Raw genomic sequence first — 12,025 nt, forward strand, 5'->3', positions numbered from 1 at the left:
CAACTCATCATTTACACATCTGCATCAATTACCAGGAACAGTTGTCTCTTAATGCAGTAAGATTATTTTATAAAGGCAGACAGCACAAAACAACCTGGAGGCACTTTGGAAACATGCTTATTAGAGTGACTGAATTCATGTTTCTTTAAACAATTATTGGTGTAGATGAGTTGTGTTCCTCACACAGGTGAATGAAATAGGTGCCAGGTATTCACAGAAGAATCTGAAAGTCAATATTGTTTATCAGTTGATAACATATTACACAATCTGAACTCCAGCTACTGTATCTGGTGCTGCAAGTGAGTAAACACTGTCAACTCCTGGGAAAACATATTAATGATGAAGGGGTGTTGATATGACGGCTGCCATCAACGCTGAAAATAGAAGAAATTGAAAGCTGAGATGATGCCTGTCATCGTACACAGCTGTAATTAAATCAGGATCAAATGTACTTTCTGATGAACAGTTTATTTAAGATGCCAGAGCAAGTTACACTCCTGTTTTGTACTAGTTTTGGAAGAGTTAGTACTTAAGCCTCTGCATTGCTGACTTTTTCAGTAATTATAAACCAGCATGTCTGTCTATATTTGTCTTTGACTGCTTGTTTGACCCAGACAGAAGCAGTTTTTCCCTCCTCCTGAGTCCTGAGGAGAACATGTACTTTCTGTCCCTCAGCTGTCCTGATACAGCATCTTCACAGACACCATTACTCTGAAAGGCTGACTGATAATTTAACATGGCTAACCTTACCACTAATCCCCCCCCTGAAAATAAGATTAAGGCTTCTCCTAGCATTTCACTTGGTATGCACATATTCACTATATGTTCTTTTCCAAGAATACCCACCAGCAGATCATTACCAAATTGAATGTGACATCTGGCTGTGGTGAGGGACATTCTATATGAGGTGCTCTGATAGGCTCTGAGATCAAGTGAGCGTGACTGTGTCTCCATACTGTCTTGTACAGCCACGTGTGTGTGTGTGCAAAATTAATAAGATACACCGAGCAGGGAGGTTCAGAGAGAGAACTGATTTTATTCAAACCTGCAGGACTTAGTGTGTCAGAAAGTTAAAATTTTAACTTTGACATTTTTTTTAAGATGCAGTTTTTTCAAGCTGATGGGAATTTTTACAGTCTAGTCTTCCCTCTTAAATCTCCAACATGTGATTCACATTCAAGAAACCTCCTCTGGTGCTACTCTAGGAGTGCAAAGGACCACTGATATTTGTAAAGGTCTGAAGATTTCATTCTTCATGAATCTGGTGTAAATATCACAGCCAAGAGCCACTGCATGGGCCCAAGTCCACCCACCAAACCTGTTTTATAAAGCCCTGCTAAAATGGAGGGCCCCTCTTCAGCCCGGTCTCCCTGCAGATGGTCTGAATTACCTCACTGTATGGCTTAGGGTTCCCTAGAGATTCAGGGCAAGCATGAGTTGTGTGCAGGTTTTGTGTGGTCTCAACCTTTTCCTCTTATTTCTCTCTTTCTCTCCTCTCAGATAACAGTCCCTTTCCCCTTGTTAGAGTAAGAGGAGAGGAGGGATTTGTCTGTCTTCATTTCTTTTTTTATATCTCACTTCTTTCGTTCTTGTCCCCTGTGCATCTTCCCCATTTCCACATTTTCTTCTTTTGCATTGTATTCTCCTTTTCTCACTGCACCTTGTTCACTTTTGTTCCATTTTATCTAGACAAAACATATCTAGACATGTTTGCAATATTCATCTTGACAGACTGTACTTTTTAGAGGATAAGGAGTAGAAATTTGATAGCACAACCTCCTTCAGCTCCTTCGCCATCCAGGTTTTTCCTGCAACAAAAAAAGACGAAAAACTCCCTGATTTATAAAAAGTCCTTTGATGACAGAGATGTACTTATAATAAGGAATGTGAGCATCAGAGGCTCTCTGCAGCACGTGTCCACCACCTGTTCTCTGCAACAGACCCAACCTGAAATCACAGAGACTTTCCGAAAAGGCCCCTCTGAGTCAGACCTGGAAGATAGAACAGACTCAGTGTAACATAATCATACCCTGTGCTGTCAAAAACATTATATGCTTTCATGCAAAAGTCTGGGCAACCCTGGGTAATTTTCATATTTTGGTGATTTTTGAAGTGAATACAAACCCCTGCAGCAAATAGATGTTAAAATGAGCCTCTCTTCAAATGTTAATGCACTGTTACTTTTTATTTCATAGACTTAAGTCGTAGGAAAAAATGAAACTAATTGTTCAGGCAACCTACTACCTGTAAAACACTTAGGACTTAATGGACAATTGACTTACTAGGACTTGAAAGGCAGGTCTAGCCTTTGATGACATTTATGGAGCAGCAGTCATGGTTGATTTTTATCATTTTTATGTAAGCAGTGCAGTGAACAGAGCAGGCAAACAGATAAGCAAATATGTAATGTGGAATATTAATATGAATATGAGTTGAGTATCCTCATGGCCTGGTGGTGAAAAATGTCCTTAAGTCTGGAGCTATGTGCAGCCAGGCTCCTGTATTGTCTATCGTTGGTAATGAAGAGAACAGTTTGCATGCTGGGTGGCTGTGGTCCTTCTGCAGGCACCCCTGGTGGAAGACATCCTGGGTGGCCAGGAGTCTGTTGCCAGTAATGTGCCGTGCTGCCTCTACCACTGTCTGTAGTGATTAGCAAACGTGGCCAGAGCAGTTCCTGTACCAGAGGTTTGTGGGGAAGTTCCTCAGTCTTCATCACTGTGTCCTTGTGTCGGGACCAAGAGAGTTCCTCAGTGATGTGCACACTGAGGAACTTCATGTTGCTGACCCTTTCAACCATAGCATCACAAGTGTAGATGGATGGGTGTTCACCCCCTTGCTGTTCTGTAGTCCGTGATCATCTCTTTGGTTTTACTGACGTTGATAGAGAAGTTGTTGCCCTGGCAACAGCTGGGTGGTGACCTCACCTCCTCTCTGTAGGCCGATTCATTGTCTGTGAAGAGGCCCAGAGTGGTCGTCTTGTCAGCAAACTTAATGATGACATTAGAGCTGTGCTTGGCAGCTAAGTCATAAGTGAACAGGGAATACAGGAATTTAACATTTCCAAAGTTACTGTCTACTGTTTACTGTCATAAAGAAATGGCAGTTAAGGGGAACGATGTCAGATAAAACTGCAGGTCTGCTGGCCAGAAAGACACAGTAGTGGTGGTCCACCATTCAACTGTGCAGAGGTGATGCACAGAGTCTGCAAAGCAACATGCCTTTGTGCATGGCTGTGCTAAGATGAAGGTAAAGTTGAGCTCTTGAGCCACATTCACCGAGTGTCTAGAGGAAAGAAAGGAGCAGCATTTGATGAAAAGAACATAATGCAAACTCTAAAGCATGGGAGAGAAAATGATCTGCAGCCAGTGGCAGAAGAAACACTGCACAGACAGAGGGAAGAATGGATTCCACTAAATATCAGTATATTCTGGATGCAGATTCTGTCCTGCAGTCAGTCAAGAAAGTGAAAGTGAAAAGAGGCTGGCTTCTACAACAGGACCATGATCCAAAGCAAACATCAAAATCCACCATGAACAACTTCAGCAAACAGAAGCTGAAGCTTTTGGAACAGCCCTCACGACCTCTGAACTGAACATGGCTGAAAATCTGTGGCAGATCTTAAACATGCTGTGTATGCTGGACATTTTTTCTTTGCTGAGAATTCCTGGTATTAGGTCAATGAAATAAAAAGACATTAATATTTGAAGAAAGCCTCACCTGCACGTAACTTTATGTGTGCTCTTTCAGCCTCAAATGCATAACATTTCTAATGTTAATGATCAGTGTCTGTACCAGTGGAGGAATATTACACTAATGTCAAGCCCTGAACACAGACTTTCTGTGTAACAGCGTTGAACTCAGGGCAGACAGTTGTGAAAGGATCAAATTGGATGCAGCTGAACCAGAGATCTTTTTTAATCCATCCCTCCAGGTTGGTCTGAAATTCCGGTATGTCATAGTGACAGAAAACGGCAGATAACAAGCAGAGATGAGGAACAGCCTGCAGCAGAGGTCTGGTAAGCTGGCTTCCTCTAAACTCCACACCCCCATTTACAACAACCAACAACCAACAAGGAGAAGTAAACAAAACATAGCCCTTTTTATGGAGTTGACTTTTTCACAGGATCACTTCATTCCCTCATATGTCAATTAGAGGTCATGTGTCTGGCCTTTTTTCATGTTGAGGGTTAACGGAAAATTGTATTAACAAGCCCTGAGCTGACCCAGCCAGCTGGCTCTCCATCCCTCTGCTCTTTTCAATGGACTGTACAGACCCACAAAAACTAATCTGTGTGGCAGTGTGCTGGGGCAGATGTAGTAGGTGGGGGTTTCATGGGTGGAAGCAGCCCTTTATTCCTTCAGTGGGACGTCCTGACAGCCTAATGGTAAAGGCACATACCACGTAACCACAATGTTTTTAAATGATGAATGGTCTTGTTACCTTTGTCAGGTATGGTTTGAAAATGTTTACCAAGAATCAAATCTTCAAGTCTTCATCAATGAGATTTATGAAAATTCTAGTGACCATCAACCATGTTAGCTTTCTAGCCCAGAGAGATTATTTTTGATATGAAAAAAAGAGGAGGATGCTGTTTTTGTAACATCTTTTGCGAAAGGAAGAACTAAGATATAAGGGAAATATAATCTCTCCTAACACATCTGATGTTAGACTGAGGTAACAGTATAAACCAGTGTAAGAAATGTGAACACCCTGGGAGCATATTTCAGTCTGCAACCTGTTCACAGTTTCCTACTCATGTAACTCATGACCTTGCCTGAATACACAAATACACAAAGTCATCCCAACTCTAACTTCATGTGTTTATATGGCTGGGCGATATATCGAGTATACTACACTACTACTACTCGATCTCAGCTTGTTCCACATGAGATGTAGTAAATGACTATATCACAAACATCGAGTAGAAATTGTTGTAAGACGCTGGCATGAATTTTGCTTTGGCCTTTTGCTCCTCTCGCTCTCTCCTATGGCTCTCTCTCGCTCACAGAGCCACACCCTCGCCAATCCAGAAAACTCTCCTGGCTGTGTGTGTATGACGCAGTTGAAGCATGTGTGATTTTGTATCTGTAGCAGAGGGAACTGGAGAGTGTGATAGAAATGAAGTGCCAGAGCAATTTTATACATGTTTAGAAGTGGTAACTAAAGAAAGAAAGAAAATACAAAAATATTCTGTCAAACAGACAATCAAAAAGGAGACCATCTGCTTAGATCTGCCTTTTGACACAACATTTCTCTGATAATCCTTTTGTATGTTTCCCATTGCATAGAAATACTTCTTTCACTACTGTTGTGCGGTTTCTATGAGAAAATAATTAATGAATTGTGTTTTCACGGCGCAGACATAATTTCATGAGAACTTTGGTATGGAAATATGGGACCACCACTTCATGGGTTCACAAGTGAACTGGCCAAGATGTAACAGAGCCTGTCTTCACAGCCATGTAGTGTGATTCACTTGTCCTGTGTGAGCTCTTTCACAGTGGCTGAATGTAAACCTGTAAGCTGAGAAGCTCCTTTGTGAGTCATACTCTATCACATTAAAATAAAGCAAACGCCTTATAAATAGAAGAGGGATGTCAGTATTTATTCACTAACATGTTCATGGCTGTGTATTATGGGGCTGGTGTCATATTTCAGGTGTTTATGTGTAGACAAGACTTCACTTTGAAATATATCACATGAACTAACTTTAGATGGCATTTCTGCATGGAGTATGTGCCTTTTGTTTTAACATTAATTTTTTTGTTTTTTTGAGGTGATGGTTTCAATGCATGCTTCCTCTTAGCAGGCATGAATAAACATATGTGCAGTTACCTGTGTGTGTTTGTGTGTGTGTGTACATGTTTTTGGCTCAACAGAAACGAGCGATTGTTTTGAGAAATTGCCTGTGTGTGAGCATGTAGTATGTATGTGTGTATATGCATGTCTTTAACTATGGGGGTCACTTGGGGGTCGACTGGTTGTCTCCTCTAGAATGTATTTGCATCTGAAACTCCAAGGTCAGGATTAATGTTTTTCTCTCTGGCCGTGTCCCTGAGGGGGCAGAGAGATTAGGTTGTCGTATTTCACCTGTCAAATACTTAAAAAGGAACAGTGAGAGCCAGTTAGAGGTGCCTGTGAGCCAGTGGGTCTCCGGAGGTTGCAGCTGCCCAACCACAACCACTGTCACTGGAACTCAAAAGGAAGAGTATTATGGGATGGGCTAGGTAGAAGTACACTCAAGGACACCACCTTTTAAAACATGATATTTTCCAGTATATTACAGAGTGACCTTTAGAGCAGCCCTGCAATGTCATCTGATATTCTTATAGCATTTAATAAATTTATGTGGCTGCATCAAGGACATGATCCCCAGCTGCCTCTCTTTTCATTAACAGCTGGGACTTGTTTGTGGGTGTGATGGTCAAATAGAAAAAGAGTCTAACACTGAGTTTTGAGTCCTTCCATGATTTGACTAGAGATTCTTCTAATTTTAAAGAGTAATAAGGAAACTCCTAAAAATATAATTTCTCCTTTTGCTGCAGTGATAAACAGGTGTGCTACAAGACCCCATGACATCACAACAAACCACACTTCTGACTACACCCAACCACCCTAAACTGCTATTCCAGTTATATTGTGGTGGCAACATAGTCACTGTGGATTATGTTCAGAGGCAACATTTGTTTTTTTATTATGTTTTATCCATATATTGAATGAATAAAGCACTGCATCTATTAGCAGCAGTGGAGTCAGCACAAGGGGTGGTTGGGGTGTATGGTAGCCATACAAAGTGCCCGACAGTCACACCATATACTGGAGTTTGCATCCACAGTCCTGTCTGTGGTTAGGCTTAGGCAACACAAGACCTTTGATGTAGGCTAGATTGTGGTTTTAGTTCAAGGTTCCATATTGTAGAAAGCGAGGTTTCATTGTCTTTTCTGATTATAAAGCAGGTATGGGTGCCAAATAAATACTGTGAAAGCTTCAAAGCTTTCAGTCTACAGAGAACTTCTAGTTCTGCCACCAGTTTTAACAGCACTTTCAACATTTGTGAAAGTCAGCTTCTCTCAGCAAGTTTCAGTCGTGGGTTCTCTGTGCTTCTTTTGGTGGGGAATTCATTGCAGAGAATGCATCCACAAGAAGCCAATTTCAGTGACATGCACAACAGAATAAAGACTATTTTAGGTGCAATCAACCTTGACCTGGATGCAAAACTTTGCAGAGGGCTCATGTTGTAGTAGATAATTGAAATGTACAAACCCCCCAAAAACATAACTAATACCAGGAGATTGAATGGAAAAAAGAGGTGAAGTGAAGCAAAACTAATTTGAATTCAAAGCAAATTTGACAGTTTAATTGTTTAATTTTTTCAATCAAGTCCACAAACCAACATGCCTAAAAGGCAGCCCTGCAATATCAAGAGTGAGGCTTTCAATATAACTGGAACTTGCTGTTGTTAAAGCAATATCTCACTCTAAACTCTGGCTTCTCCTGTCCAAAGTGTCCCAGAGCAAAAACTAAAACTCCAAATAACTTCTGATGGACTTTTTGGACGAAAGTGCTAAATGTGTGAGAACAGGAAATGAACTGTACCAAGTGATGTGTGAATGACTTTGCTCACTCCTTTGTGTAACCTGGGTAGCTGTGCTTGACAAGATGGTCCAGATGTCACCTCCTCCTTAAAAAACCAGAGTCAGGAAGTGACAAATGTACAAAGAAGGGTAAGAAGATGGAGGGAAGCAAAGTAGTGGGAAGACAGAAAAAGAAAAAGAGAGCGGAAGCAACATTTAAAGGAGAAAAGGAACCAGGTAATAATTTTAGATGTCTACCAGGGGAATTCGACATAACGACTTCCACAGATACAACATTCCCTGCAGCTTCACCCCCAATTTTCTTGTATTCCATACAACTCACCACCACCCACCCCCACCCTACTACCACCACCCCCCAACCCTCATCCAGTCCCACTGTGCCCCTCCATGAGGGGTGATGATGTCAGATCCAGTATTTCACAGCCAGAAGCGGGCGATGACATGGACAATTTGGCCTGTGAGTTCTCTCCAGCCTTGGACATGGTGTTACGATTACACGCTCCACTGCAGGTCTGACATGCCAGGGATGAAGGGGTGATGGTGTGTGTGTGTGTGTGGAAGCTGTGAGTGTAGACCTTTTAAATAACTTTCATAGAGCACAACTCTACCCTTCTCTCTCCTCATAAAACAGAATAACACTGATAGATATCCAGAGGTGAGGTGAGGAAGGTTACTGGAAACATGCTAATTTCTCTCTCGCAGCAGTGAAGACCAGCGCTCCACCTTCACTTCCAATCCAAACGGTCTCCCACACATGAACACAGTGCAAAGGAAGGACTGTGTTCGAGTGTACAGTATATCACTCTAATCTGCTCTCCAAACAGGGAGGGAAACTGAGACAAAATAATTTTTCTTTGGTTCTTGTTTTTTTCTTTTTTCTTTTTTTGACTTTTACAGCCAGTTTGGGTTTCATGGCCACAGCAGGTGAAAACCTGAGCAGGTTTACAGTCACTTAGGAGAACTCAGAGTAGGGGAGAATGGTAGCGGAAACCCCAGGGTTGGCCTTCAGGAGGGGGGCTGAAGCATGGAGGAATTCAGCCTCCGCTCAGTCTCTGAGCCAAGGAAACCCCAGGAAACCCAGCAGAGAGAACTGAGTGAGATATCTGATATGGAATATCTCAGTATAATGTAAGAAGCTGTCTTTTCAGATGTCAAATAACCTTGAGCAGGCATGATATTCGCCCAAGCCTCAGGTGGCTCCTTGAGACATGATAACTACATATATGAAATTGTATAAGTAGTAAATAATGTCGGTGAGACACAGGGAGATTCCCCATAGATGCTCCAGCAAGAAGAAGAGGACACAAAGAATGTTTCAAAAGAGAAAGTGTGAATGCTTTTTTAGGTTTTGTTTCATACTCTTAAAGTGCACTTTTTTACATTCAGTTGTTACCTTATGGTAGTGGCACAATATTTAGGAGAGCAATTAATCCCAGCAGTATTTTTTAAAGAATTCAGCATAAACAAACATTTTTAAAGTCAGTATTTCATTTTGAGACACAAATCTTTAGTTTAAAATACATTTTCCATATACAGCAGTGAGTCAGTGAGTCTGACCCTGTGTAACAGCAACAATAACAAGTCTTTAATGGGAAAAGGTGTTTGGTTTGGGCTCACACAGGCTGCTTAAGTGACTTTGAGACGACCCTGGCTGTCAGCAGACAGTAAATAAGGAGGAAGCTGCACGTGTCGAGCAGGCTGTCATCATGTCAGGAAATCAGCTCCTGTTGGTGACTTTCTTCTGTTCTTTATGATAACTGATTCAGATGTTAAACAGCTTTTCACCGCTTTGTGTTTTGTGTTAGAAGATTAATTTTATCCACTTCTAATTTACTTCATCCCGCTTTCATCCCACCAAGTACCTAGTTCAATAAATCAGTCATCAGTCAGTTATTTAACAGTCCACCAATCAAGCATTTAACTGGGGGTGTTTTCGACCTGGAAAGAGAGGGTTTGTTAAAAAACGAGACAGAAAAAAGTCCTCTCAGCAGGAAATCACTGGCATTTTTCAATACCTTTCCCAGATTTCATGTCTTCAAAATAAATAAATTACCTCCCCAGAAAAACTGGGTATGAAACATTTCTGTACCACTGTAAACACAGGATAGACAGTCAGATTAAAGGAAAAGCTGCAGTAACACAAAGTTGAAGATCTTCTGTGCACAAATAAAATAAAATAAAGAAATAAATTTAATAAATAAATTTGAAAAAAAAATTTAATAAGTTCTGATTTAGGGGAAAAAAAAACAAACCCCAAAAACTCATTCATACCAACTGTGTGGACAAATAAGTGAATATCCAGCAAAACTCTACAGCACCTGAGATTCCCAACTTAATGTCCTGTCATTCAGTCTTTGCGTATTGTCAGATTTTATAAAAGAGGCTGCAGAATTTACTCCCTAACAACATTAAATGGTGAATAAAGAGAAGCTGTGGTTAAAATGCCTTTATTGTGTTACGCTATAAATGTAACAAAAATCCCAAAAAAGGGAAAGAGTGCTGACCAGTTAAATGATGAAACTCATGTGAAAATGTGCCAGTGGATTCACTATGAGAAGTGCAGACACAATGGTCATTGATTCAATGTAAAAATGAGTTTTAAAATCCAGCAGTGATGTGGCCTGTAAGAAAACAGAAAATACTCCTGTACCTTGCTGATATACATCTGTAGTGAAGACAATATTTATCTTGCTAGCAGGGTCCAGTGTCTATATCAAGCAAGTGGATTTTCTCTGAAAAACATTGTACGGTCAGATAGGCCTATTGCATTTTCACATTATTATCACTATTATCACTAACTGATTTGCTGAACATTTACAACACACAACTCATTTACCTGTTATCCATGAAATTAAATAAATTATATTTTTATATAAAATTGTATGTAATTAACAGAATTGCCTAACTCATGGGCTTGCATATCTTCAACTTCATTCACTACCATTCACTGCCATGCGCTACATTTATTTTTTGACTATTGAATACTGATATAAATTCTGGTTGTGTTTTACATTCATCTTGCTCAATTTGTCACTGAAAGCTCCCCAGTGAGACAATTCATCCTCACCCTTCTCTGCTATTGTTGCAGCTCGGATTAGGCATCTAAATAACTCAACACCTCTGCAGCCTGTCTGTCATATCTGCCGCTGATTGTCCCTCTTAAAACTGCCAGTATTAGTGACTCCACAGGAGTCTGCGTGGCTGGGCCTTGCATGAATTCTTGACACTATTGTGGAAGTGTCACATCCATGTCGGATACATCAGACCTATAACGGTGAATTATCCGGCTTGCAGGAATTGGCAGCCATACTTCATTCACAGGAATTCAGCAATGACAGCCCTCTCCCCATGGAGGAATAAACATGGAGTCCTCACTCACCACGTCTCACTCTGCTCACACTTCTTCACTCTGAGCTCTCACACGTCTGCTCTCTGCGACATACAGATATCAGTGCCACTGAAGGTGTGTGCCGACTGTTGAAGGTGTGATTAGGGTAAATACAAGGCAGGAAGTTAACTGGGGGCTAAAAAGTTTATTGTCTCCATGTTGGATGTTTTGATTTTGGTTGGCTTGAAATTTTTTGTACAGATTTAGTGTTCCTTCTTATTTTCCTTTTGGAGCTGGGGAATATTTTGGATTCCCATAAATCGATCTTCAAAAAACAAATGAATTAAAATCCCTGCACAGACCCAAATCATCTCTGTTGTCTCATGTCAACTGTTTAATATGTTTTCAAGATATTTTCAGAGAACTGTGTTTATTCACCGTGAAATAGGCAAGAAACACCTGCAGTGGAGATTGTAGGGTGCCCCATCTCTTATGAGGAAAGGGCTGTTTTGCTCTGAAATGAGCCTCCCAGGCAGCACGTTGCTATAGTTTTAGTAGACTATAGTTTCTACTGTCAAGGTGAGGGCAGATGTCAGGGACAAAGCTAGCTCCTCACAGACACTGCAGCAATCTCACCAACATCTTTGCACAGTGCTGAAAACCATGAAGCATGAAAACACACAATACTTAGAGTATACAAAACTACAGCACTGATATTCTGCCTTTGCACATGCTTTTGGATTCAAATTTTGAGCTCATGTTTCTCCAAACTGTTTTCTGCCCCCACATAATGAGCAAGTATTTCCTCACTTTACTTTATATTGTTAAAAGAAAATTAAAACCTTAAAATAAAGCTTAATAATCTGAGCAAGGAAGTCTGTGGACCCTAAACCTCAGGGCAAAAAAAACCCACTGGTTAAGGCAAAATGACCTGTGGCAGCCAAAATAGAAGTCTTCAGGTCTTGGACAACAGTTGCCAGGAACAGCTGATCTGACAGCATACAGTACAACAAGACAGTGTTGAGAAATTTGAGAAATAGACATGTAACTGATGTGCTTGTTGAAAGTGATTCATAGTTTCTGTTGCGTACACATCAGTGT

Source organism: Trachinotus anak, unplaced genomic scaffold (genome assembly GCF_046630095.1).
Source record: "Trachinotus anak isolate AG129_WGS33_773 ecotype Australia unplaced genomic scaffold, CSIRO_AGI_Tana_v1 ptg000001l, whole genome shotgun sequence".
NCBI lineage: Eukaryota > Metazoa > Chordata > Actinopteri > Carangiformes > Carangidae > Trachinotus > Trachinotus anak.